At 38.8% G+C, this 27,488-nt stretch overlaps 1 protein-coding gene across 3 annotated transcripts in view; it reads right to left on the bottom strand.

The window, feature by feature from the left end:
- Nucleotides 1–27,488, bottom strand: part of ADAMTSL1 (ADAMTS like 1) — a 470,823-nt gene that overhangs the window by 330,511 nt on the left and 112,824 nt on the right. The gene's annotated exons all lie outside the window — the stretch shown is intronic.

Genomic DNA, 27,488 nt, shown 5'->3' on the forward strand with positions numbered 1-27,488 from the left:
TACTTCAAGCGGATTTTTTGCATGGTTTTGACCTAGTCTTCATGTCATTTTTCTACATTAAAATTCCACTATTTAAAGTCGAACTATTTTCTGTAGGTGCAGGTGTGTTACAAGGAATCACTTACTGGGATATATAACAAAGAGTAGATGAAAATATTTGTTAGTATCAACATGAGGATTTTTATGAATACAGTGCTCCCCAGAACACCTGGGCACTGAGTTCTCAGATGATTTCCAACCTTGAGTTTTGAATTCTCTCTAATGAACGTGTCAAGAGCAAGGACACATGGGTTTTTCTGAGATGACAGCGATTGTGTCAGTGAGGTGTGTGGTCTTCCCGGCTGAAGCCCACAAGGCCTCCTCTTCTGTGGCTAGTGAGTGGCAGTTGTATCTGAGTTGGCAGGAAGGTAGAAAATAAATACCATCGGCCACCATTATTCTGAAGAGTGAGAGATGAGGTAATTGCAGACTGTGGGAATGGAAAATTCCTACTTATCAAATCTGATGTCAAGAAGACACAACAGTAAATAAATCATGATGGGGAAAGGGATCTTGATTCTTATGAAGCACCAACTATGGGCCAGGCACTGTCAGGTGTTTTGCAGGGTTTATGAAGCCTGTAAACAAACTCTGTGACCGCACAGATGACAAAACCAAAGCAACTTCCTATGCCACCTACCTGGAAAATGGCAGAATTTGGATTTCAATCTCTTTCTTTTTATTTTATTAAAAAATTAAAAGAATTTTTTTTATTGAAGTATAGTTGATTTACAATATTGTGTTAGTTTCAACCTCTTTCTAACACATCGTTCCTACTACTCTAGGTCGCTTAATATACCAGAGGACTTGTAAGTCAACAGTGTGTATATTCAAAACAGTAGAGCAGCACTACATTGTATGCAGCAGCTACTCATGAGAATATTCTGTTCTAAGGGAATGTTTGTACCACTCTGTACATCAATAATATACCCACCATACATCTCGTATATCAATAATGTTCACTAAGTTTGTTTCTTAGCACCCAGCAAAGGGCACTCGAGGGAGAAAGAAGCTCTTGAAAAGCAGTTTCTTGGGAGACAAAAACTTCCAAAAAGATTCTGAGGTTTTCTCCAATAGTATGAAAATCAGCCTTCTGCAAATTTATTTTTAAGGCTTGCCTGTAGCTTGGCTTCAGCACTAAGTAAGTTGTTACCTTAAACAGTGGGAAAAACATCTCCAGTAGCAGCTGGCAAGACTAAGGAGAAGGAAGAAGGGAGGGGTGAGAAGCGACAGAGTGGAAACGCACTGAACTCAGCCCAAAAGCGGCTTACATCTGGGCGGCTTAACTCGGCAGAGACCTCACGATCCCTGCCAATGGCCAGTGAGGATGACCTCCACGTGAACTTTTGATTTGCACCACACAGTGTCAGGAAGGAGGAGGACACCCAGAATGACACACTGTTGATTCTATAGCAACTGATTTGAACCCTCGGCTCACACAAATAGTACCTGCCTCTGCTTCCCCAGCCAGCCTGGGTCAAGGGCCAAGGCATGAGGCAAGAATACGTTCCAATATGGAAGCATCTTATACTCACCTCTGACCTTCTCTGTCAAAGGTCAAATAAAAACTTTTGGAAAACATGGGAACAGAGTATTTTCACATTAGTTTTTATTTGGGAACCTCACATAGTTCCCCAAAGCAGGGAAATTGGCAGCTTTAGCTCCAACAATGTTCAAGATTACAATAGCAGAGGTGATGCAAGTACAAAATATGGACGATGGGAAGAGTTACATGAGGAACTCACATCCCACATATATCCCTGAAGGCACAATTCTGTCTCCCGACCTGAACTCAAAGTGGTCTCCCCCATTTCTGTTCAAATCTTCTGAAGTGAGGGCAGAATTCACTGCTGAATACAATCACGCATTGCTTTAAAATGTATACACTGTCATGGGACTTCCCTGGTGGTCCAGTGGTTAGGACTCCATGCTTCCACTGCAGGGGGCACAGTTTCGATCCCTGGCCGAGTAAGTAGGATCCCGCATGCAGTGCGGCAGGGCCAAAAAAGAAAAAAATATATATATATATACACTGTGAAGCTTATATTCCTGGACCATGTGCTTATCTGATTGTTCCACAAGTGATAATTTCTTCTGCAATGGGATTAGAACTTTGTTTTAGACACAATTAATTTCTCAACGACAAGGCTAACCTTTGGGTCTAATTAGATGTTAAGAAGAAAAGGCTCCATTTTGTAAGCAGTCATCTAAATTGCAGACGTGGATTCAGTCTGCCAAACAGGTACTCACTATCATAAATCAACACCCCCATCCATAGCAGGCTGCTACACTGCAACACCTCATTGGTATGCAAAGAGGCACAGCTATACTTTTATTCCCTTCTTTCAAGACAGCATCTCACTATTTTCATGGTTCTTCTTTGAGCTTGGGAGCAGCAGAAGGAAAAAACGTAGGGAAGAATAAGGGCTAGAGGAATTCCATGCCCAAACATGTGTAAATTGCCTAGAGAAACTGAACACGGTTCAGCATCCTGATCTTCATCACAATGAGCAAGTCCTGTACTCAACACTTTTTATAGGAACAGTATTGTAGGAGCTGTTAAAGGATAAAAGGTTGAAAAAGTCACAGCTCTGCTTTAGAGGGCTTTATAAGCTAGAAGTATAGATGTAAGAGTAGGAGGCAGAGCTGGTGAGAATGAAAAATGGTGCAGTGTGGTGGAAAGCAGTATGGAGATTATTCAAAAAACTAAACATATAATTACCATATGATCCAGCAATTCCAGTTCTGGGTATCTACGTAAAAGAAGTGAAAGCAAGGACTTGAACCAATATTTTCAGGCCCATGTTCACAGCAGCATTATTCACAACAGGCAAAAGGTGGAAACAACCCAAGTATCCATCAACAGATGAACAGATAAACAAAATGTGGTATATGCTGTTAAATTAATTAAACAAAGAGGCCATTAGGCTGAGGTGGCTCTACTTCTGTGACAGACTATGTAGGCAAACCAAACTCTAAGAAAGTAAATGCCTCAACCTTACAAAATCAAAATGCTAAGGACAACCAATCATAGCCAACTAGGCTTTAAACTGTAGCCAATCAAATAATTTCCTTTCTTTGTTCCTGCACTTTTTCCATAGTCTTTCCCTTGGCTCCTATTGGTGGAGCGCTCCAAACCACGTATGGTTTGAAGCTACTTGATTCTTAATCAATAAATGCTCAAATAAACTCTTAACATTTTTTTTCAAGAAGAAATAGATAATTTGAACAGACCGATCACTAGAAGTGAAACAGAATCTGTAATAAAAAAAACTCCCTGCCAACAAAAGTCCAGGACTGGATGGCTTCATTTGGGAATTCCACCAAACATACAAAGAAGAACTTATCCAATCCTTCTCAAACTCTTCCACAAGACTGAAGAGGAAGGAACACTCCTAAGTCATTCTACGAAGCCACCATCACCCTGATACCAAAACCAGACAAAGACATTACCAAAAAAGAAAACTACAGGCCAAGATCTTTGGTGAATATAGATGCAAAAATCCTCAACAAAATATTAACAAACTGAATCCAACAACACATAAAAAGGATCATACATCATGATCAAGTTGGATTCATCCCAGGGTCACAAGGATGGTTCAACATACGCAAATCAATCAATGTGATACACCACATCAACAACAACAAAAAAGATAAAAAACACAGGATCATCTCAATAGATGCAGAAAAAGCATTTGATAAAATCCAACATCCATTCATGATAAAAACTCTCACCAAAGTGGGTATAGAGGGAACATATCTCAACATAATAGAAACTATTTATGACAAACCCATAGCCAACATAATACTCAACAGTGAATATCTGAAAGCCTTCCTGCTAAAATCTGGAACAAGACAAGTATACTCACTCTCACCACTTCTATTCAATATAGTACTGGGAGTCCTAGCCACAGCAATCAGACAAGAAACAGAAATAAAAGGTATCCAAATTAGAAGGGAAGAGGTAAAATTGTCATTGTATGCAGATGACATGATACTATATATAGAAAACCCTAAATACTCCACACAAACAATACTAGAACTGATAAATGAATTCAACAAGGTAGCAGGATACAAGGTTAACATACAGAAATCTGTTGCATTTCTTTACACTAATAATTAAATATCAGAAAGGGAAAGTTAAAAAACAATCCCTTTTAAAATTGCCTCAAAAAGAATAAAATACTTAGGAATAAACCTGATCAAGGAAGTGAAAGACTTATATGCTGAGAACCATAAAACACTGGTATATGAAATTACAGATGATTTAAAGAAATGAAAAGATATGCCAATTCTTGGATTGGAAGGGTTAATCTTGTTAAAATATCCATACTATCCAAAGCAGTCTAAGGATACAGTGTGATGCCTATCAAATTACCCATGGCATTTTTCACAGAACTAGAACAAATAATCCTAAAACTTATGTGAAACCATAAAACACCCAGAATTCCCAAAGCAATCCTGAGGAAAAAGAATAAAGCTGGAGGCATAACTCTCCTAGACTTCAGACAATACTACAAAGCTACAGTAATCAAAACAGCAAGGTGGTATTGGCACAGAAACAGACATATGGATCGATGGAACAGAATAGAGAGTCCAGAAATAAACCCACACACCTATAGTTAATTAATCCTCAACAAAGGAGGCAAGAATATACAATGCACATACAATATACAATTGTATGCAATACAATATACAGACAATCTCTCTGTCAAGTGGTATTGGGAAAGCTGGACAGCTACATGTAAATCAATAAAGTTAGAACACTCCCTCATACCATACACAAAAATAAACTCAAAATGGATTAAAGACTTAAATATAAGACAGGACACCATAAAACTCCTAGAAGAGAACATTCTCTGACATAAATTGTACCAGTGTTTTCTTAGGTCAGTCTCCCAAAGCAATAGAAATAAAAGCAAAAATAAACAAATGGGACCTAACCAAACTTACAAGCTTTTGCACAGCAAAGGAAACCATAAACAAAATGGAAAGGCAGCCTACAAACTGGGAGAAAATATCTGCAAACGATGTGACCGACAAGGGCTTAATTTCCAAAATATACAAACAGCTCATATAACTCAATAACAAGAAAACAACAACCCAATCAAAAAATGGGCAGAAGATCTAAATGGACATTTCTCTAAAGAAGAAATGTAGATGGCCAACAGGCACATGAAAAGATGCTCAACATCACTAATTACTAGAGAAATGCAAATCAAAACAACAAGGTATAACCTCACATAGGTCAAAATGACCGTCATAAAAAAATCCATCTACAGGAGAAGACCTTCAAGATGGCAGAGAAGTAAGACGTGGAGAACACCTCCCTCCCCACAAATACATCTACATGTGGAAAAACTCCTAGAGAACACCTACTGAACGTGGGCAGAAGACCTCAGACTTCCCAAAAGGCAAGAAACTCCCCCACGTACCTGGCCGTGTGGCTGACAGGGTCGGGCCTGTGACTCTGAGGTGGGATAGCCGAGTTCAGGACATTGGTCTACCAGAGACCTCTTGGATCCACATAAAATCAAATGGAAAAAGCTCTCTCAGAGATCTCCATCTCAACACTAAGACACAGCTCCACTCAACGACCAGCAAGCTACAGTGCTGGACACCCTATACCAAACAACTAGCAAGACAGGAACACAGCTCCACCCATTAGCAGAGAGGCTGCCTAAAATCATAATAAGGTCACAGACACCCCAAAACACACCACCGGACGCGGTCCTGCCCACAAGAAAGACAAGATCCAGCCTCATCCACCAGAACATAGGCACCAGTCCCCTCCACCAGGAAGCCTACACAACCCACTGAACAAACCTTAGCAACTGGGGGCAGACACCAAAAACAATGGGAACTACGAACATGCAGCCTGCAAAAAGGAGACCCCAAACACAGTAAGTTAAGCAAAATGAGAAGACAGAGAAACATGTAGCAGGTGAAGGAGCAAGGTAAAAACCCACCAGACCAAACAAATGAAGAGGAAAGAGGCAGCCTACCTGAAAAAGAATTCAGAGTAATGATAGTAAAGATGATCCAAAATCTTGGAAATAGAATGGAGAAAATACAAGAAATGTTTAACAAGACCTAGAAGAACTAAAGAGCAAACAATGATGAACAACACAATTAATGAAATTAAAAATTCGCTACAAGGAATCAATAGCAGAATAACTGAGGCAGATGAACGGATAAGTGATCTGGAAGAGAAAATAGTGGAAATAACTACTGCAGAGCAGAATAAAGAAAAATGAATGAAAAGAATTAAGGACAGTGTCAGAGACCTCTGGGACAACATTAAATGCACCAACATTCGAATTATACAGGTCTCAGAAGAGAAAGAGAAAAAGAAAGGGACTGAGAAAATATATGAAGAGATTATAGATGAAAACTTCCTTAATATGGGAAAGGAAATAGTCAGTCAAGTCCAGGAAGTGCAGAGAGTCTCATACAGGATAAATCCAAGGAGAAACACACCAAGACACATACTAATCAAACTATCAAAAATTAAATACAAAGAAGAAATATTAAAAGCACCAAGGGAAAAACAACAAATAACATACAAGGGAATCCCCATAAGTTTAACAGCTGATCTTTCGGCAGAAACTCAGCAAGCCAGAAGGGAGTGGCAGGACATATTTAAAGTGATGAAAGGGAAAAACCTACAACCAAGATTACCCGGCAAGGATCTCATTCACATTAGATGGAGAAATTAAAAGCTTTACAGACAAGCAAAAGCTAAGAGAATTCAACACCACCAAACCAGCTTTACAACAAATGCTAAAGGAACTTCTCTATGCAGGAAACACAAGACAAGGAAAGACCTACGATAACAAACTTAAAACAATTAAGAAAATGGTAATAGGAACATACATATCGATAACTACCTTAAATGTAAATGGTAAATGCTCCAACCAAAAGACATAGACTGGCTGAATGGATACAAAAACAAGACCTATATATATGCTGTTGACAAGAGACCCACTTCAGACCAAGGGACACATGCAGACTGAAAGTGAGGGGATGGAAAAAGATATTCCATGAAAATGGAAAGCAAAAGAAAGTTGGAGCAGCAATTCTCATAGCAGACAAAATGACTTTAAAATAAGGACAATTACAAGCGACAAAGAAGGACACTACACAATGATCAAGGGATCAATCCAGGAAGATATAACAATTGTAAATATTTATCCACCCAACATAGGAGCACCTCAATACATAAGGCAAAAGCTAACAGCCATAAAAGGGGAAATCGACAGTAACACAATCATAGTAGGGGACTTTAACACCCCACGTTCACCAATGGACAGATCATCCAAAATGAAAATAAATAAGGAAGCACAAGCTTTAAATGATACATTAAACAAGATGGACTTAATTGATATTTATAGGACATTCCATCCAAAAACAACAGAATACATTTCTCAAGTGCTCACAGACCATTCTCCAGGACAGATCATATCTTGGGTCACAAATCAAGCCTTGGTAAATTTAAGAAAATTGAAATCGTATCAAGTATTTTTTCTGACAACAACGCTATGAGACCAGATGTCAATTACAGGAAAAAGTCTGTAAAAACTACAAACACATGGAGGCTAAACAATACGCTACTAAATAACCAAGAGATCACTGAAGAAATCAAAGGGGAAATGAAAACATACCTAGAAACAAATGACAATGAAAACACGATGACCCAAAACCTATGGGATGCAGCAAAAGCAGTTCTAAGAGGGAAGTTTATAGCAATATAATCCTACCTCAAGAAACAAGAAACATCTCAAATAAACAACCTAACCTTGCACCTAAAGCAATTAGAGAAAGAAGAACAAAAAACCCCAAAGTTAGCAGAAGGAAACAATTCATAAAGAGCAGATCAGAAATAAATGATAAAGAAATGAAGGAAACAATAGCAAAGATCAATAAAACTAAAAGCTGGTTCTTTGAGAAGATAAACAAAATTGATAAACTATTAGTCAGACTCATCAAGGAAAAAGGGAGAAGACTCAAATCAATAGAATTAGAAATGGAAAAGGAGAAGTAACAACTGACACTGCAGAAATACAAAGGATCATGAGAGATTACTACAAGCAACTACATGCCAATAAAATGGACAACCTGGAAGAAATGGACAAATTCTTAGAAAAGCACAACCTTCCAAGACTGAACGAGGAAGTAACAGAAAATATAAACAGACCAATCACAAGCACTAAAATTAAGACTGTGATTAAAAATCTTCCAACAAACAAAAGCCCAGAACCAGGTGGCTTCACAGGTGAATTCTAACAAACATTTAGAGACAAGCTAACACCTATCCTTCTCAAACTCTTCCAAAACATAGCAGAGTGAGGAACACTCACAAACTCATTCAACAAGGCCACCATCACCCTGATACCAAAACCAGACAAAGATGTCACAAAAAAAGAAAACTACAGCCCAATATCACTGATGAACATAGATGCAAAAATCCTCAAGAAAATACTAGCAAACAGAATCCAACAGCACATTAAAAGGATCATACACCATGATCAAGTGGGGTTTATCCCAGGAATGCAAGGATTCTTCAATATACGCAAATCAATCAATGTGATACACCATATTAACAAACTGAAGAAAAACCATATGATCATCTCAATAGATGCAGAAAAAGCTTTCAACAAAATTCAATACCCATTTATAATAAAAACCCTCCAGAAAGTAGGCATAGGGGGAACTTACCTGAACATAATAAAGGCCACATATGACAAACCCACAGCCAACATCGTTCTCAGTGGAAAAACTGAAACCATTTCCACTAAGATCTGGAACAAGACAAGGATGCCCACTCTCACCACTATTATTCAACATGGTTTTGGAAGTTTTAGCCACAGCAATCAGAGAAGAAAAAGAAATAAAAGGAATCCATATCAGAAAATAAGAAGTAAAGTTGTCACTGTTTGCAGATGTCATGATACTATACATAGAGAAGCCTTAAGACGCTACCAGAAAACTGCTAGAGCTAATCAATGAATTTGGTAGAGTAGCAGGATACAAAATTAATGCACAAAAATGTCTTGCATTCCTATGCAATAATGATGAAAAATTTGAAAGAGAAATTAAGGAAACACTCCCATTTACCATCGCAATAAAAAGAATAAAATACCTAGGAATAAACCACCTAAGGAGATAAAAAGATCTGTATGCAGAAAACTACAAAACACTGATGAAAGAAATTAAAGGTGATACAAACAGATGGAGAGATATACCATGTTCTTGGATTGGAAGAATCAACATTGTGAAAATGACTCTACTACCCAAAGCAATCTACAGATTCAATGCCATCCCTATCAAACTACCAATGGCATTTTTCACAGAACTAGAGCAAAAATTTCACAATTTGTATGGAAACACAAAAGACCCCGAATAGCCAAAGCAATCTTGAGAGAGAAAAATGGAGCCAGAGGAATCAGGCTCCTGGACTACAGACTATACTACAAAGCTACAGTAATCAAGACAGTATGGTACTGGTACAAAAACAGAAATATAGATCAATGGAACAGAATAGAAAGCCCAGAGATAAACCCACGCACCTGTGGTCACCTTATTTTTGATAAAGGAGGCAAGAATATACAATGGAGAAAAGACAGCCTCCTCAATAAGTGGTGCTAGGAAAACTGGACAGCTACATGTAAAAGAATGAAATTAGAACACTCCCTGACACTATAAACAAAAATATATTCAAAATGGATTAAAGACCTAAATGTAAGGCCAGACACTATAAAACTCTGAGAGGAAAATATAGGCAGAGCACTCTGTGACATAAATCACAGCAAGATCCTTTTGATCCACCTCCTAGAGAAATGGAAATAAAAACAAAAATAAACAAATGGGACCTAATCAAACTTTAAAGCTTTTGCACAGCAAAGGAAACCAAAAACAGGATGAGAAGAGAACCCTCAGAATGGGAGAAAATATTTGCAAATGAAGCAACTGACAAAGGATTAATCTTCAAAACATACAAGCAGCTCAAGCAGCTCAGTATCAAAAAAAAACAAACCACCCAATCCAAAAATGGGCAGAAGACCTAAATAGACATTTCTCCAAAGAAGATATACAGATTGCCAACAAACACATGAATGGATGCTCAACATCACTAATCATCAGAAAAATGCAAATCAAAACTACAATGAGGTATCACCTCACACCAGTCAGAATGGCCATCATCAAAAAATCTACAAATGATAAATGCTGGAGAGGGTGTGGAGAAAAGGGAACCCTCTTGCACTGTTGGTGGGAATGTGAATTGATACAGCCACTATGGAGAACAGTATGGAGGTTCCTCAAAAAACTAAAAATAGAACTACCATACGACCCAGCAATCCCTCTACCTGAGAAAACCATAATTTAAAAAGAGTCACGTACCATAATGTTCACTGCAGCTCTATTTACAACAGCCAGGACATGGATGCAACCTAAGTGTCCATCAAGAGATGAATGGATAAAGAAGATGTGGCACATATATACAATGGAATATTACTCAGCCATAAAGAGAAACGAAATTGAGTTATTTGTAGTGAGGTGGATGGACCTAGAGTCTGTCATACAGAGTGAAGTAAGTCAGAAGAGTAAAACAAATATGGTATGCTAACACATATATATGGAGTCTTAAAAGAAAAAAAGGTTCTGAAGAACCTAGGGGCAGGACAGGAATAAAGACGCAGACATAGGGAATGGACTTGAGGACACGGGGATAGGAAATGGGAAGCTGGGACGAAGTGAGACAGTGGCATGGAGATATATACACTACCAAATGTAAAATAGCTAGCTAGTGGGAAGCAGCCACATAGCACAGGGAGATCAGCTCAGTGCTTTGTGACCACCTAGAGGGGTGGGATAGGGAGGGTGGGAGGGAGATGCAAGAGGGAGGAGATATGGGGATATATGTATATGTATACCTGATTCACTTTGTTATAAAGCAGAAACTAACATACCATCATAAAGCAATCATACTCCAATAAAGATGTTAAAAAAATAAAAAGGGAATGAAATTCTGACACATCATACAACAGGGATCAACATTGAAAACATTATGCTAAGTGAAATCAAGAAGACACAAAACGACAATTGTTGTATGATTCCAATTATATGGGGTACTCAAAACAGTCAAATTCAGAGAGACAGAAAGTAGAAAGGTAGTTATCAGGGTCTGAGAGGAGGAGTTATTGTTTAATGGGTATGGAGTTTCAGCTTGGGAAGATGAAAAGGTTCTAGAGCTGGATGATGGTGATGGTTACACAATAATGTATATGTACTTAATGTCAGTGAACTGTATAACTAAAAATAGTTAAAATGCTAAATTTTATGTTACGTTTATTTTACCACAACAAAAAAAGAATAGGAGGTAGGGAAGCAACAGACATAACTAATTAACACAAGGAGCACATAGATGCAATGGGGTAAAGACACACATACATACAAATAAACATATGCTATGATGTTTTTTGTTGTTGTTGATGACTTTAACTTCAGCTCTTCCTATGGCCTCCTTCTGTCTGTACACGGACAAAGTCCCATGTGTTTGCATCCCCTGTTCTACCACTGAGCAAGCTTTATATGGACCTAACCACACTACATTGTGAAGTGCAGTACAGTATAGTGTGGTATAGTGTGGGATGGGATGGGGTAGTATAACTGCTTTGGAGCCCAATGGATCTGAATTTGAACACAAGCTCTGTTACTTATTGACCTTGTCCATGTTACTGCATCTCTTATGCCTTGGTTTCTTCTTCTGTAAAATGGTACCAATCAAATCACACCTCCGAAAGCTGTTGTGAAGATTCACTGTAAGAAGGTATAGCTCTCAGAGTTCACTAATAGGAGCAGTTCTTATTCCTATTAATTACAACAACAAATACAACTATGGAAGTTGAAGAAATGAAAAAGGAAGTGGATGCTAATATGTGTTTTTAAAATTATTCTCTACTGTTCTTTAAAACTCAAATGTGGAACTCTCATGTTACATTAAAAATGATTATTCATTATTCAAATGATGTAATTTGCCCTCTCAAAAGTTGACTGCTGATCTAAGGAAGAGAAATAGGATTATTCAGAATAAGTATCAAAAATTCAGAGAGAATCCACCATCACAAACACGTCGGTTGTGCCCTTAGTCAGCTTTCTAGTCCTCCTGCTTCTCAGCGTCCTACTTATCTCCATGTGCCATACACCTCTGCATGAGGAAGAAAAGTCTTGACAGACCACATCTAGTAACAGATCATCTACGGGAGCATACTCCTTTATCAGTATGGACAACTGAGAATTGTCTGTCTCTATGTGTTTGAATGGGAGAAATAAAAGGGTCTTCTGTACTAGATTTGGGGTACAGATGGGGCTGATTTCTCATTAGTCCAGGAAGGGTTGATGGAAGAGGTGAGATGTGAGCTGTGAATTAAAGAATGGCAGCCATACTTTGGAACAATAAAGGCAGGCTGCCAAGTCCCCCACCCCCCTTCCCAAATCGGAAGCAGACTTCAAAGGCTGGTCTGGGGTTTGAATCTAGGTGGGTCCTGATTCCAGGGCTGGTACTGTGCTAGACACATTCCTTTTGGCTGCAAACCAGAAACTTCTTTCTTACAGCCCCATGAAAATCTTGCTGGAATCCATTAAGACACTGTTTGAACCCTGGTGAACTTTTGGCTGAAGAAGAGAGAAGGCTCATGTTTGCAGCAGAAAGTTCATCTTGTCCTAGCAGAAAAAGAGTTTAGTGTGAACCAAGACAGGAGTCTCCACGGCTGGTCTATCAGTGTTAACTTGTGAGCATTTCCAGCCCATTAGACTCAACCACCAATGGATGGAAGATGCACCTCACCGTCCAGGGAAGAGAAGGATGATTCAAGGTGTAACTATTCTCCCACAGGCAGTAGCAAAATCATATCCATTTCTTAAGCAGGAAGACATTCCTTATGCATGAGGCCACACTGCAGTGCCCTGTTACAATGACTAATAATCCTAAAGGCAACAGAATGTTAACGCGACTTGCAAAACCATTGCCTTATTAATACGTTATTTCCCATTACAGAAAAAGATCTGGGCTACTTCTCAAACTGAATCTCTAAACAACTAAAATGCTGGACTGTTAAAAATTCTAAGAGCCTTCTGTCTCTTACCATATTTCACAAAAGCTACGCACACTCAAATCTTCTTTTCTTGTAGATGGAAGCCCTGATTTAGATATAAACATATAAGAAAATTAAAAATGACAATAATCACAGTCATGTAGAGCATCCCTAAGACGTTCCCAGTGGCCATGGCTGTGTTAGTTGCTCCATCCCCTGGTCATGGCTAATCAGTGCCATAGTAGAGACACCTAGACTAGGCCAGATGGTCTTCCCTGGGAATTTGAAAACTGACTGGAGACAGAGAGAGACAGGATATGGTTGGAGCTAAGTTATCTTTTGCCAGATATACACACATGTGTGGCTGAGGACTCAAACCTGCCAGGGTTCCTGTGCTTCCCAAAGCCTGGCCCTCCAGCTTGCTCTACGTTTCTAGTCACCAGTAAGTGTTTTTCCTAACACAGGAACACAGTTGATGTTCCTGTCACTGATTCCTACCCTTTCAATAATCCTCCCTTTTGAACGTAGGTTGAACAGAGTACATTTCTATTGCTTGTTAACCAAAAGAATCTTAACATCGAGCATATGTATTTTGCCAGGAGGGGCATTTCTTTTCCCACCCTGGGGCTAATTGTTAAGATGTATATATTTTCAGTGTTTTTAAAGGGAGAAGGTGAAACCAGAAGAATTATTTTAAGGTTTTGAGAAATCTAGAAGAAAAAAACCAAAGTGAAGGAGAATAATGACAAAGGAAAGCAATAGAAAATCTCTAATATTCTGGATTTGAAGAACAGTAGGCTTTAACGATAGTACAAGCCTGGAATGAAGGGAAAGGAAGGTAACATAAGTAAGCTATTCCATTCCAAGACGTTTAATTTTTTTTCCTTTAAAAAGAACTACCTGCACAGGTTATGATTTTGCATTTACACATCTTAAGATTTTTAAAAATTTGAGTAGTTGCTCCTTACCTGATATTCAAATGTTTTTTAAAAAGCCTTTCACGTGGCTTCAGATTGACTTAGAACACATTATCACAAGAGTTCCTTTTACCCAGGAGAATGGTTGGGTGCATTAACACCTAGAGCTGCCCCTTAGCTGGAGGAGAAGATGTGAGCAGAAGAAACCTCACCAAGTTTTCCTTTTTCTTCTTCCTGAAAGAAACTAGAAAACCAGTGGCCGATAGAATACCCAATTCTTGGAATCCAGTTGTAGATTCTTATAAGCCTGAGATTCAGCAAGGGTTATGTGGGAGGGAGGAGTGATTCTGAGAGGGAGTACGATAAAATGAAAAGCACAGGCTTGCGAGTCCAACAGACTAAGTTCAAATCCCAGCTAAGCAACTCACAAGCTGTATGACCTTGGACCAGCAAATTAAACTTTTGGGCTATAGAAAGTATTCCTGTGAAGTTTAAATGGTATGCCAAGTGCTTGGCATAGCGTCTGGCATGATTAGTGCTCAATATATGAGGTGGATTATTTTATTATTCTTATCATAATTGTGATGATGATTTTGACTCTTTCTCCTTCCTTTGAGAAATATCTAGCCTACGTATACTTTGGGGAAGGGTCAGGAATGCAAACAGCTACAGAGTCCAGGCTAGGTGGGTAACAAAGGAGGCTTGAAAGTGTTGGCACCATCTGGAAGTCTCAGCAACTATTCAGCTCTGTCAAACGGTTGCCATGCTGGAGCGCAGACCAAATGTAGCATATCCGATTTTTTTAAAGGCTATGTTGTGAATTGGGATTTTTATTGGAAGTAGTGTATTTAAATTCTGGCAACCAATTCCAATTTCCACAAAACCACACTATGTGTACCAAACAAAAGTTGTCAGTGGGATATATTTGGTTACTCGTTTCCAACATCTGCTTTAGAGCCATGAAAACCATCTGGGGAGAAAATGAAAAAAACTATACGCCAAATTATAAGGAGAAACTTGGAGAATACTTGGAAATAGGCTGGACCGACATAGCCTTGATGAAACCATTCTACATATACACTGCCTAAGACAGCGCGTTTCAAAGAAGCGTAAAAATATTTCTCTGGACTGAAAAAAAACCCACGTGGATGAAGAGACTCAGCTCCGCTGGCCTGGTGGGACCTTGCCCCTTCTAAACCTTCATCCCCTCAGCACTTGCCATGTATGCCTGTCCCAGGGCCCACCTTGGGGATGCGAAAGTCAGGTGCCAGGAGAGCTGCACCCGCTTCACCACTGAGTGTGTCTTTGCCCTAACTAACCAAATGATATCCTTTACCCAAGCAAAGGGTATCCTTGCTATTCCTATTCAAAAGAAGAAAAAGAAAAAGAAAAAAACCTTTTATCTCTAGCTCAGGTCACGTAAAATCAAGAGTGGAAATGGCTGCACAGACATTATACTGTGTTGCTCAATAAAAGACTGTTGCCTGGATGGATGAATCAAGAAATTAACCATCTTCCTGCCGATCAACAGTGATACTGAGGTTTCTGCCGTAGAAGCTGAGAGTCATCCAATGGGAGGAATTCTTCCCCCACCAGGAGAATCCCAGAGGACAGAGGGAGGACAGCGGTCAAGAAGAGTTGAGAACTTGGGGAAACAAAACACTGGCTACGTTCTTTCATTTTAATGTGACTCTGGCCACTTTTTCCCAAGCTTCCCTACCCCACTCCCCTTCCTCTGAAATATCTGTTTGTTTTTTTTAAAATCACCCATAATTCGGCTGGCAAAGAATCTAAACTGGTACGCAAGTGCAACTGTAAACTGAAGTGCCATGGGACTAGGCAGCCACTAGCTCCTGGCCACTGAGTGGTTGCTACAGCTTGCAGGTGCCGTGGGGTTGCAGTTGGCATTTCCGCAGGAATGAACGTGGTGCGCATTAAGTTTTTTAGAATGTTTATTGTTGGCAAAGTTTTCCACTTGTGTTTTCTTTTATAGCACAACTATTTTGAAGTGAATGGAATGTCCTGTGACAATTTGGCCATACCGGAGGGAAATTTAGCCGAGGGAGTGAAATGCACTTAGTAATGGTGAAAAAGACCAACAAAATGAATAAATAATCCAAATCAAAAGGAAATAAACTCTAAAGGTTCTTGAAAAACACACATATGAAAAGCGTTTTCACGTAATACAAATTAAAGAGCACTGGATTTGGAGCCGGAATAGGTTTGAGTCTTCTTGGCTGTGTTACTTGCTAGTTGGGAGAGCTTGGGTAAGTCACATGCTACCTTGCTCCCATGTTCTGTGTCTTCAGAATTACAATGAGGAGACTCAGTTGGTGATCTCCAAGGTCCTTTTCAAAGCCATTGTTTCATGATTAGCTTTGCAAAGAGATTCAACATATCTCCTGAGGCCTCTGATTTTGTCTTGGCCTCTGTGTGCTATTAACCACACAGATAATTTCTTGCCTTTCTCTCTAGATTTCGCAGATTCTTAAGTGTTCTCTTGGATCACAGGTAGTTAGCCCACAGCAATAACACTTTGTTCCTTCTTGCTTTGAATTCCTCAGGGGCAGTCCAACCGAAGAGGCAATAGAAAGAACAGGTGGGGTTTATTACACTAACTTTAGGTGCTTGGGTGGATTTTCCTGACGCTGGCAAGCGGCCCTTCCTAGGAACATTCCAAGAGAGTCTCTGGCAACCATGAGTGTGATAAAATTTGGGTAAAGTTATGTTCATGATTCAAAATCTGGAAGGTACCTGATGCTTTAAATTGTTTTTATTAAGGCTTTTGACAATTAAAGTAGCTACAACATAAAAAAAAAATTACCCCTTCACCTAACTTGATATTGACTTCAGATATGCCAATCAGCCAAAGGATAATTACTTACTAATTGCCTTTCATATTTGGATTTAATTTTTAACATTAAAAATAATTATATGAAGTGTCTTAAGATACCCAATTTCAAAAAGGCTTCCTCAATTCTACTTTTAAAGAAATTCAAAACATTTCTTTTAAACTTAAGGCAAAGTTTCAAATCTTTCCAATTTCTGATATACTTAAACCTTGCATTTCAAGTTTTTGGGAAGATCAGCATTTTATGGCCCTAAAATTGATAACCATATTAATTACGGAGAGAGCTGGAGTAATTAAAATTATGTCTAAAGATCATCTAATTTACCCATGGAATATCCTGCAGAAGCAAACAATCTCCAGAGCCATTTTCTAATATACAGTTGGGAAAGAAACTACAACACACTGGAATCCTGATTGATATTTACGGTCTTTGGAAACTTAGCATTTTGTGAGTTTAATCCCAGGAAGGATCTAATGGCTTCAGCAGTGAGAGTTCATCCAGAGAATCTGGTTGATATACTAAGCAAACCAATAGTTATCTTGATGGAGAAAGTTCTGGGTAGATCTGAGCCATCTCCTAAGCCATGGTAAATAAAGAGGAGATTGCAGGAGGCCTCAGATTCTAAATTACTTCTAGCCTAGTATCATAAAACAAAAAAAGGTGCAACACATAAATGGACTTTGTTTCACAGCCTGAAGGAAATGAGAACAAGGCCCGAATAAATTAAAAGATAAAAAAGGCATTTTGGATGAATAATTTACATTATTTAGAGATGACGCGGTTATCAAAAGACAAAAATGGTCAACAGAGAGATTTATTGATTCGTTGATCATTCCATGCAAGAGTCTTAAGTTGAGTAACTCAATATAAAGAAACTAAAGATGAGTAAGTAGAATACAGTCTCTGCCAGTAAGGAGGTCTCAATCTAATGGGCTAGTTGATTAGGAAAATAAATATAAGACAAAGGAAACAAGATGAAAAACGGGTGCAAGAGATAGGAAGGAATATCAGTTCCTCTGTGGAGTTTCACTGAAGGACTGTGAATGTTAGGGAGGAGGGTGACCTGAGACACAAAACCTTCCTACCTGCCCAGAACTGAATTACCGTGCTCCTTCTAAACGCTCCTCCTACCTGATCCCATTGCATCCTGAACGTCCAGCTGCATCCCTAGTGTTTAGCAAAATGCCTAGCATTAGTAAATGCTCGATAAATATTTACTGAATGAATGAATCAACAGTACTTAATCTCTCTAAGCATCATTTCCCTCCACTATAAAAATGGTTAAAACATAACCACGTGTCGGTTCACGTGAGCATTAAAGGGGATAACGTGTTAAATGCTAACACAGCACAGTGTCTGGCAGAGTGTCAGTGCTCAATAAAAATTAGCTCATTATTATTACTAATATTAGGTATCGTTACCTCTATTTTTGATGAGAAATGAGGCTTAATTAACCTACTGAATTAGCCCATGATCACACAGAAAGGAAATTTGGAAGTCAGACTTCACACTTGGATCTGCCCCAGCCCCAAACTGAAGCTCTTCCTCCCATCTCATGCCGCTGCTGATTATCGTTATTTGGGTTTAAGCCACGTCACCCACAGACTGGGAGCTTCTTGAAGACAGGGATGATGACATGTACTTTCATATCCCCAGAGAGCCTAACTCCAGACCACACGGCGGTACTATTTCAAAAACTGAACTTATCTGGATCTCAAACGTAAAATGGAAAGATTCAACTGCAAGATGTCAAATTCCCTTTTCAGTTTCAAAACTGTCTTCTCTGAAGTCACTCAATGAATGAAGTACCAGAGTTAATCTATAGTGTAGCTAAATGCATAATGCTTTATTGAGAATTTACTAAAGATCTTCTCAAATCCAAACTTATTCCGCGCTCCCCCCAAAGCTGAAAGATGTTCAACTTCCGGCCTGATATCACTATGCATTCATTTTAACATATTAACGATGTGTTGGTTTCCAAATCAGTTTCAATGTGTAGAAATACTTACGGTTCTAAATGACTTCTTGCAACCATAATAAATGAAGGGGACACCCACTTAGACTAATGGGTTAGTCATATTAACTGTGCCAAAGTGTGAGATCAGGTCACTCACAGCTAACACAACCTTTAGATTTAGTGTACAGACTTTTGAATCTTTATACTACATTTTAAAAACACCTTTTTTTTTGAGATATAATTCACATACCCTAAAATTCACCCGTTGAAAGTGTAGAATTCAATGGTTTTAATATGTTCACAGAATTGTGAAAACATCACCAAAATCTGTTTAGCATGTTTTCAACACTCCCAAAAGAAACCCCGTGTCCGTCAGCAGTCACCCTCCCACCCCATTCTACTCCAAGCCCCAGCTCTAGGCGACCACTAATTCACTTTTTGTTTCTACAGATTTGCCTATCCCGGACATTTCATATAAACGGAATCATAGAATATGTAACCTTTCGTGACTGGCTTATCTCACTTAGCATAATGTTTTGCAGGTTCATTTATGTTACAGCATGTATCAGTATTTCATTCATTTTTATTGTGGAATAATATTCCATAGTATGATTAGACCACATTTCATTTATCCATTCATTAGTTGATCCACATTTGGGTTGTTTCTGCTTTTTGGCTATTATGAATACTGCTGCTATAAACATCTGAGTACGGTTTTTTGGGGGGACGTATGCTTTAATTTCTCTTAGGTATATACCTAGGAGTGGAATTGCTGGGTCACACGGTAACTCTATGTTTAACATTTTGAGGAAGTGCCAGGCTGTCTTCCAAAGCAGCTGCACCATTCTGCAACAAGAGTCAAGAGTCATACCAACACAAAAAGAACGGCTAGTTGGTGTGAATGTTGTGGTAATTCTCATGGAATCTTCTCATAGGTAATAAGGTGATTCTCCAAAGTTAGAGACAGTAAATGAGGGAAAAATTGGGCACTATTTTTTCTTTAGCTACTAAAACTGAGGCTATGGACTCCTTGAGGGGAGGGCTTGAGTCCTATTCACTGCTACATACCCCAGGGGATAGCCTAATGCCCAATAGTAAGCATTAAATATTAAATGAATGAATAAATAGCTTCAAAAAGGTACTGTGTGGTAAGGGATATACTTTGCTCAAGGAGAGGTCTGGCCTTTGCCCTTGGCTCCTGGGAAGCAATTTCTAAACTCTTGTCACTGACCAGTAAGAGTATCTTTGCTTGTCTGGGGCCTTGGGCCATGCCAGAGAGTCCAGGCTAACAATGTGATTTATGATGAGGGCTTTGGGCCTCATGGTATCAGCTCAGCCTCTGGAGGGGCTAGAGACGAAGGTCAGCCACGTGGGTGCTCAACCAAGTCTACGTGATGGAGCCTCAATAAAAACTGTGGATACCAAGGCTTGGGTGAGTTTTCCTGGTTGGCAGTAGTCCATACATATTGTCACACACTATTGCTGGGAGAAGTAGGTGCCATCCACACCACTCTTCCAGGAGAGGGCAATTGGAAGGTCTGCACTTGAACTCTTCTGGACCCTGCTGTATGTACCTCTTTCCTTGGCTGATTTTAATCAGTATCCTTTGGCTGTAATAAACTGTAACTGAGTACAACAGTACAACTCAGCTTTCAGTGAGTTCTGTGTGTCCTAGTGAATTATCAAACCTGAGAGTAGTCTTGAGGAGCCCTGAACTTGAAGTTAGTAAAAGAAGTGAGGGTAATTTGGGGAAATCCAAACGTTGTAGTTACTAACAGTGCTGAAACAATATTAAAGATGATTTGGTAAAATTTAGCATATTCATTATTTCTACAAACAAGGGTCCCAAAGACTCATTCATGAGACAAAGCATCATAGGATGAATCAAGAAAGCTGCCAGATCGTGGTGGAACTTTCATTTAATAGAACACAGAGACTGGAACTCACCAAGGAGGACACCCCACATCCAAGGACAGAGGAGAAGCCACAGAGAGACGGTAGGAGGGGCGCAATCAGAGTAAAATCAAATCCCATAACTGCTGGGTGGGTGACTCACAGACTGGTGAACACTTATACCACAGAAGTCCACCCACTGGAGTGAAGCTTCTGAGCCCCACGTCAGGCTTCCCAACCTGGGGGTCCGGCCACGGGAGGAGGAATTCCTAGAGAATCAGGTTTTGAAGCCTAGTGGGAATTGATTGCAGGACTTTGACAGGACTGGGGGAAACAGAGACCCCACTCTTGGAGGGCACACACAAAGTAGTGTGCGCATCGGGACCCAGGGGAAGGAGCAGTGACCCTGGGGGAGACTGAACCAGACCAACCTGCTGGTGTTGGGGGGTCTCCTGCAGAGGTGGGGGGTGGCTCTGTTTCACCGTGGGGACAAGGACACTGGCAGCGGAGGTTCTGGGAAGTGCTCCTTGGCATGAGCCCTCCCAGAGTCTGCCATTAACCCCATCAAAGAGCCCAGGTAGGCTCCAGTGTTGGGTTGCCTCAGGCAAAACAACCAATAGGGAGGGAACCCAGCTCCACCCATCAACAGTCAAGTGGATTAAAGTGTTACGGAGCTCTGTCCGCCACAGCAACAGTCAGCTCTACCCACCACCAGAGCCTCCCATCAAGCCTCTTAGATAGCCTAAACCACCAGAGGACAGACAGCAGAAGCAAGAAAAACTACAATCCTGCAGCCTGTGGACCAAAACCCACAGTTACAGAAAGATAGACAAGATGAAAAGGCAGAGGGCTATATATCAGATGAAGGAACAAGAAAAATCCCCAGAAAAACAACTAAATGAAGTGGAGATAGGCAACCTTCCAGAAAAAGAATTCAGAATAATGATAGTGAAGATGATCCAGGACCTCGGAATAAGAATGGAGGCAAAGATTGAGAAGATGCAAGAAATGATTAACAAAGACCTAGAAGAATTAAAGAACAAACAAAGAGATGACCAATACAATAACTGAAACGAAAACTACACTAGAAGGAATCAATAGTAGAATAACTGAGGCAGAAGAACGGATAAGTGACCTGGAAGACAGAATGGTGGAATTCACTGCTGCAGAACAGACTAAAGAAAAAAGAATGAAAAGAAATGAAGACAGCCTAAGAGACCTCTGGGACAACATTAAACGCAACAACATTCGCATTATAGGGATCCCAGAAGGAGAAGAGAGAGAGAAAGGGCCAGAGAAAATATTTGAAGAGATTATAGTCGAAAACTTCCCTAACATGGGAAAGGAAATAGCCACCCAAGTCCAGGAAGCGCAGAGAGTCCCATACAGGATAAACCCAAGGAGAAACACGCCGAGACACATAGTAATCAAAATGGCAAAAATTAAAGACAAAGAAAAATTATTGAAAGCAGCAAGGGAAAAATGACAAATAACATACAAGGGAACTCCCATAAGGTTAACAGCTGATTTCTCAGCAGAAACTCTACAAGCCAGAAAGGAGTGGCATGATATACTTAAAGTGATGAAAGGGAAGAACCTACAACCAAGATTACTCTACCCGGCAAGGATCTCATTTAGATTTGATGGAGAAATCAAAAGCTTTACAGACAAGCAAAAGCTAAGAGAATTCAGCACCACCAAACCAGCTCTACAACAAATGCTAAAGGAACTTCTCTAAGTGGGAAACACAAGAGAAGAAAAGGACCTACAAAAACAAACCCAAAACAATTAAGAAAATGGTCATAGGAACATACATATCGATAATTACCTTAAACGTGAATGGATTAAATGCTCCAACCAAAAGACACAGGCTTGCTGAATGGATACAAAAACAAGACCCATATATATGCTGTCTACAAGAGACCCACTTTAGACCTAGGGACACATACAGACTGAAAGTGAGGGGATGGAAAAAGATATTCCATGCAAATGGAAATCAAAAGAAAGCTGGAGTAGCTATACTCATATCAGATAAAATAGACTTTAAAGTAAAGAATGTTACAAGAGACAAAGAAGGACACTACATAATGATCAAGGGATCAATCCAAGAAGAAGATATAACAATTATAAATATATATGCACCCAACATAGGAGCACCTCAGTACATAAGGCAACTGCTAACAGCTATAAAAGAGGAAATTGACAGTAACACAATCATAGTGGGGGACTTTAACACCTCACTTACACCAATGGACAGATCATCCAAAATGAAAATTAATAAGGAAACAGAAGCTTTAAATGACACAATAGACCAGATAGATTTAATTGATATTTATAGGACATTCCATCCAAAAACAGCAGATTACACGTTCTTCTCAAGTGCGCACGGAACATTCTCCAGGATAGATCACATCTTGGGTCACAAATCAAGCCTCAGTAAATTTAGGAAAATTGAAATCATATCAAGCATCTTTTCTGACCACAATGCTATGAGATTAGAAATGAATTACAGGGAAAAAAACGTAAAAAAGACAAACACATGGAGGCTAAACAATACGTTACTAAATAACCAAGAGATCACTGAAGAAATCAAAGAAGAAATCAAAAAATACCTATAGACAAATGACAATGAAAACACAACGACCCAAAACCTATGGGATGCAGCAAAAGCAGTTCTAAGAGGGAAGTTTATAGCTATACAAGCCTACCTAAAGAAACAAGAAAAATCTCAAGTAAACAATCTAACCTTACACCTAAAGAAACTAGAGAAAGAAGAACAAACAAAACCCAAAGTTAGCAGAAGGAAAGAAATCATAAACATCAGAGCAGAAATAAATGAAATAGAAACAAAGAAAACAATAGCAAAGATCAATAAAACTAAAAGCTGGTTCTTTGAGAAGATAAACAAAATTGATAAGCCATTAGCCAGACTCATCAAGAAAAAGAGGGAGAGGACTCAAATCAATAAAATCAGAAATGAAAAAGGAGAAGTTACAACAGACACTGCAGAAATACAAAGCATCCTAAGAGACTACTACAAGCAACTTTATGCCAATAAAATGGACAACCTGGAAGAAATGGACAAATTTTTAGAAAGGTATAACCTTCCAAGACTGAACCAGGAAGAAACAGAAAATATGAACAGACCAATCACAAGCAATGAAATTGAAACTGTGATTAAAAATCTTCCAACAAACAAAAGTCCAGGACCAGATGGCTGCACAGGTGAATTCTATCAAACATTTAGAGAAGAGCTAACACCTATCCTTCTCAAACTCTTCCAAAAAATTGCAGAGGAAGGCACACTCCCAAACTCATTCTATGAGGCCACCATCACCCTGATACCAAAACCAGACAAAGACACTACAAAGAAAGAAAATTACAGACTGATATCACTGATGAATATAGATGCAAAAATCCTCAACAAAATACTAGCAAACAGAATCCAACAACACATGAAAAGGATCATACACCATGATCAAGTGGGATTTATCCCAGGGATGCAAGGATTCTTCAATATATGCAAATCAATCAATGTGATACACCATATTAACAAATTGAAGAAGAAAAACCATATGATCATCTCAATAGATGCAGAAAAAGCTTTTGACAAAATTCAACACCCATTTATGATAAAAACTCTCCAGAAAGTGGGCCTAGAGGGAACCTACCTCAACATAATAAAGGCCCTATATGACAAACCCACAGCAAACATCATTCTCAATGGTGAAAAACTGAAAGCATTTCCTCTAAGATCAGGAACAAGACAAGGATGTCCACTCTCACCACTATTACTCAACATAGTTCTGGAAGTCTTAGCCACAGCAATCAGAGAAGAAAAAGAAATAAAAGGAATACAAATTGGAAAAGAAGAAGTAAAACTGTCACTGTTTGCGGATGACATGATATTATACATAGAGAATCCTAAAACTGCCACCAGAAAACTGCTAGAGCTAATTAATGAATATGGTAAAGTTGCAGGATACAAAATTAATGCACAGAAATCTCTTGCATTCCTATACACTAATGATGAAAAATCTGAAAGAGAAATTATGGAAACACTCCCATTTACCATTGCAACAAAAAGAATAAAATACCTACCTAGGGCGACAAAGGACCTGTATGCAGAAAACTATAAGACACTGATGAAAGAAATTAAAGATGATACCAACAGATGGAGAGAAATACCATGTTCTTGGATTGGAAGAATCAACATTGTGAAAATGACTATACTACCCAAAGCAATCTACAGATTCAATGCAATCCCTATCAAATTACCAATGGCATTTTTTACGGAGCTAGAACAAATCATCTTAAAATTTGTATGGAGACACAAAAGACCCCGAATAGCCAAAGCAGTCTTGAGGGAAAAAAACGGAGCTGGAGGAGTCAGACTCCCTGACTTCAGACTATACTACAAAGCTACAGTAATCAAGACAATATGGTACTGGTACAAAAACAGAAACATAGATCAATGGAACAAGATAGAAAGCCCAGAGATAAACCCATGCACCTATGGTCAACTAATCTATGACAAAGGAGGCAAAGATATACAATGGAGAAAAGACAGTCTCTTCAATAAGTGGTGCTGGGAAAACTGGACAGCTACATGTAAAAGAATGAAATTAGAATACTCCCTAACACCATACACAAAAATAAACTCAAAAGGGATTCGAGACCTAAATGTAAGACTGGACACTATAAAACTCTTAGGGGAAAACATAGGAAGAACACGCTTTGACATAAATCACAGCAAGATCTTTTTTGATCCACCTCCTAGAGTAATGGAAATAAAAACAAAAATAAACAAATGGGAGCTAATGAAACTTCAAAGCTTTTGCACAGCAAAGGAAACCATAAACAAGACGAAAAGACAACCCTCAGAATGGGAGAAAATATTTGCAAACGAATCAACGGACAAAGGATTAATCTCCAAAATATATAAACAGCTCATGCAGCTCAATATTAAAAAAACAAACAACCTAATCCAAAAATGGGCAGAAGACCTAAATAGACATTTCTCCAAAGAAGACATACAGATGGCCAAGAAGCACATGAAAAGCTGCTCAACATCACTAATTATTAGAGAAATGCAAATCAAAACTACAATGAGGTATCACCTCACACCAGTTAGAATGGGCATCATCAGAAAATGTACAAACAACAAATGCTGGAGAGGGTGTGGAGAAAAGGGAACCCTCTTGCACTGTTGGTGGGAATGTAAATTGATACAGCCACTATGGAGAACAATATGGAGGTTCCTTAAAAAACTAAAAATAGAATTACCATATGACCCAGCAATCCCACTACTGGGCATATTCCCAGAGAAAACTGTAATTCAAAAAGACACATGCACCCAAATGTTCATTGCTGCACTATTTACAATAGCCAGGTCATGGAAGCAACCTAAATGCCCATCAACAGACGAATGGATAAAGAAGTTGCGGTACATATATACAATGGAATATTACTCAGCCATAAGAAGGAACGAAATTGAGTAATTTGTTGAGAAGTGGATGGATCTAGAGACTGTCATACAGAGTGAAGTAAGTCAGAAAGAGAAAAACAAATATCGTATATTAACGCATGTATGTGGAACCTAGAAAAATGGTACAGATGAGCCAGTTTGCAGGGCAGAGGTTGAGACACAGATGTAGAGAACGGACATATGGACACCAAGGGGGGAAAACTGCGGTGGGGTGGGGATGGTGGTGTGCTGAATTGGGCGATTGGGATTGACATGTATACACTGATGTGTATAAAATTGATGCCTAATAAGAACCTGCAATATAAACAAACAAACAAAACAACTAATACTAAACTTTCATTGGGTTTTTTGTATGGAAATATGTTAATATAAATGTTTCAGACATTACATGAAATTTCTAAAAATCTTATATGTTCTGGTATAATGTTATAAGTCATAATCCTAGTTATTACCTTAAAATGTATATCTCAGAAATAACTAATTTTCTTGTCAACTGCATTATTATGAACTTTCATCAAATTTTTAACTGTAGTCACTTTTAAGTCTTTTGTTATTTACAGACAGTTCTCTGTGTACTCTGATGTTTTTGCAAATATGTTCCTATAAAAGGGTTTCATGTTTAAGAAATTCATGGAAAAGACTCTGACAAGTACAGGTTTCTGGTAACTGACTGTACTGCTGAACTGAATGAATAAGCAGAACTGAATTTTCAGAACTCTAATGAAAAACTGATGAACTCATAAAAGTGCTAACAAAAGATCAAGATGAAAAAAAAAATTAATTACATGGGACTGAGTGAACTGATGAGGATGAGTATAATTTTTGTGACTTTCTGTCTGAATTAAAAAAAAAAAATCCAACAAGGACTCAGAGGCAAAGAATATACAAATCAATTTTCACTGCAAAGTAAAGGAGCTGTTACAGTGGAGGATTACTGGACTGAATGTCAATATTATGACATAGTATGAGTGTGTTTCATGTTTGGTAATTGCAATCATTGTTGCTTTTGTTGTGGTCATCCATGTACAATGCTTGGTGTCAGTCTACTTATCTCTTGTAAAAATAAAATACAGTGTGTGTGTGTGTGTGTGAAAAAAATAAAAAATAAAGGCCTATGATCCAAGAGGAAGTGAAAAAAAAAAAAAAAATAGAACACAGAATTCCGAGGCCAGAGTTCCCTGACTCAGCTACACATACTCATACCCCTATTAACAAAAATGTGTGCTTACTGATACTCTGCTTCATTAC

This window comes from Balaenoptera borealis (assembly GCF_965194805.1).
Source record: "Balaenoptera borealis genome assembly, chromosome: 8".
Lineage (NCBI taxonomy): Eukaryota > Metazoa > Chordata > Mammalia > Artiodactyla > Balaenopteridae > Balaenoptera > Balaenoptera borealis.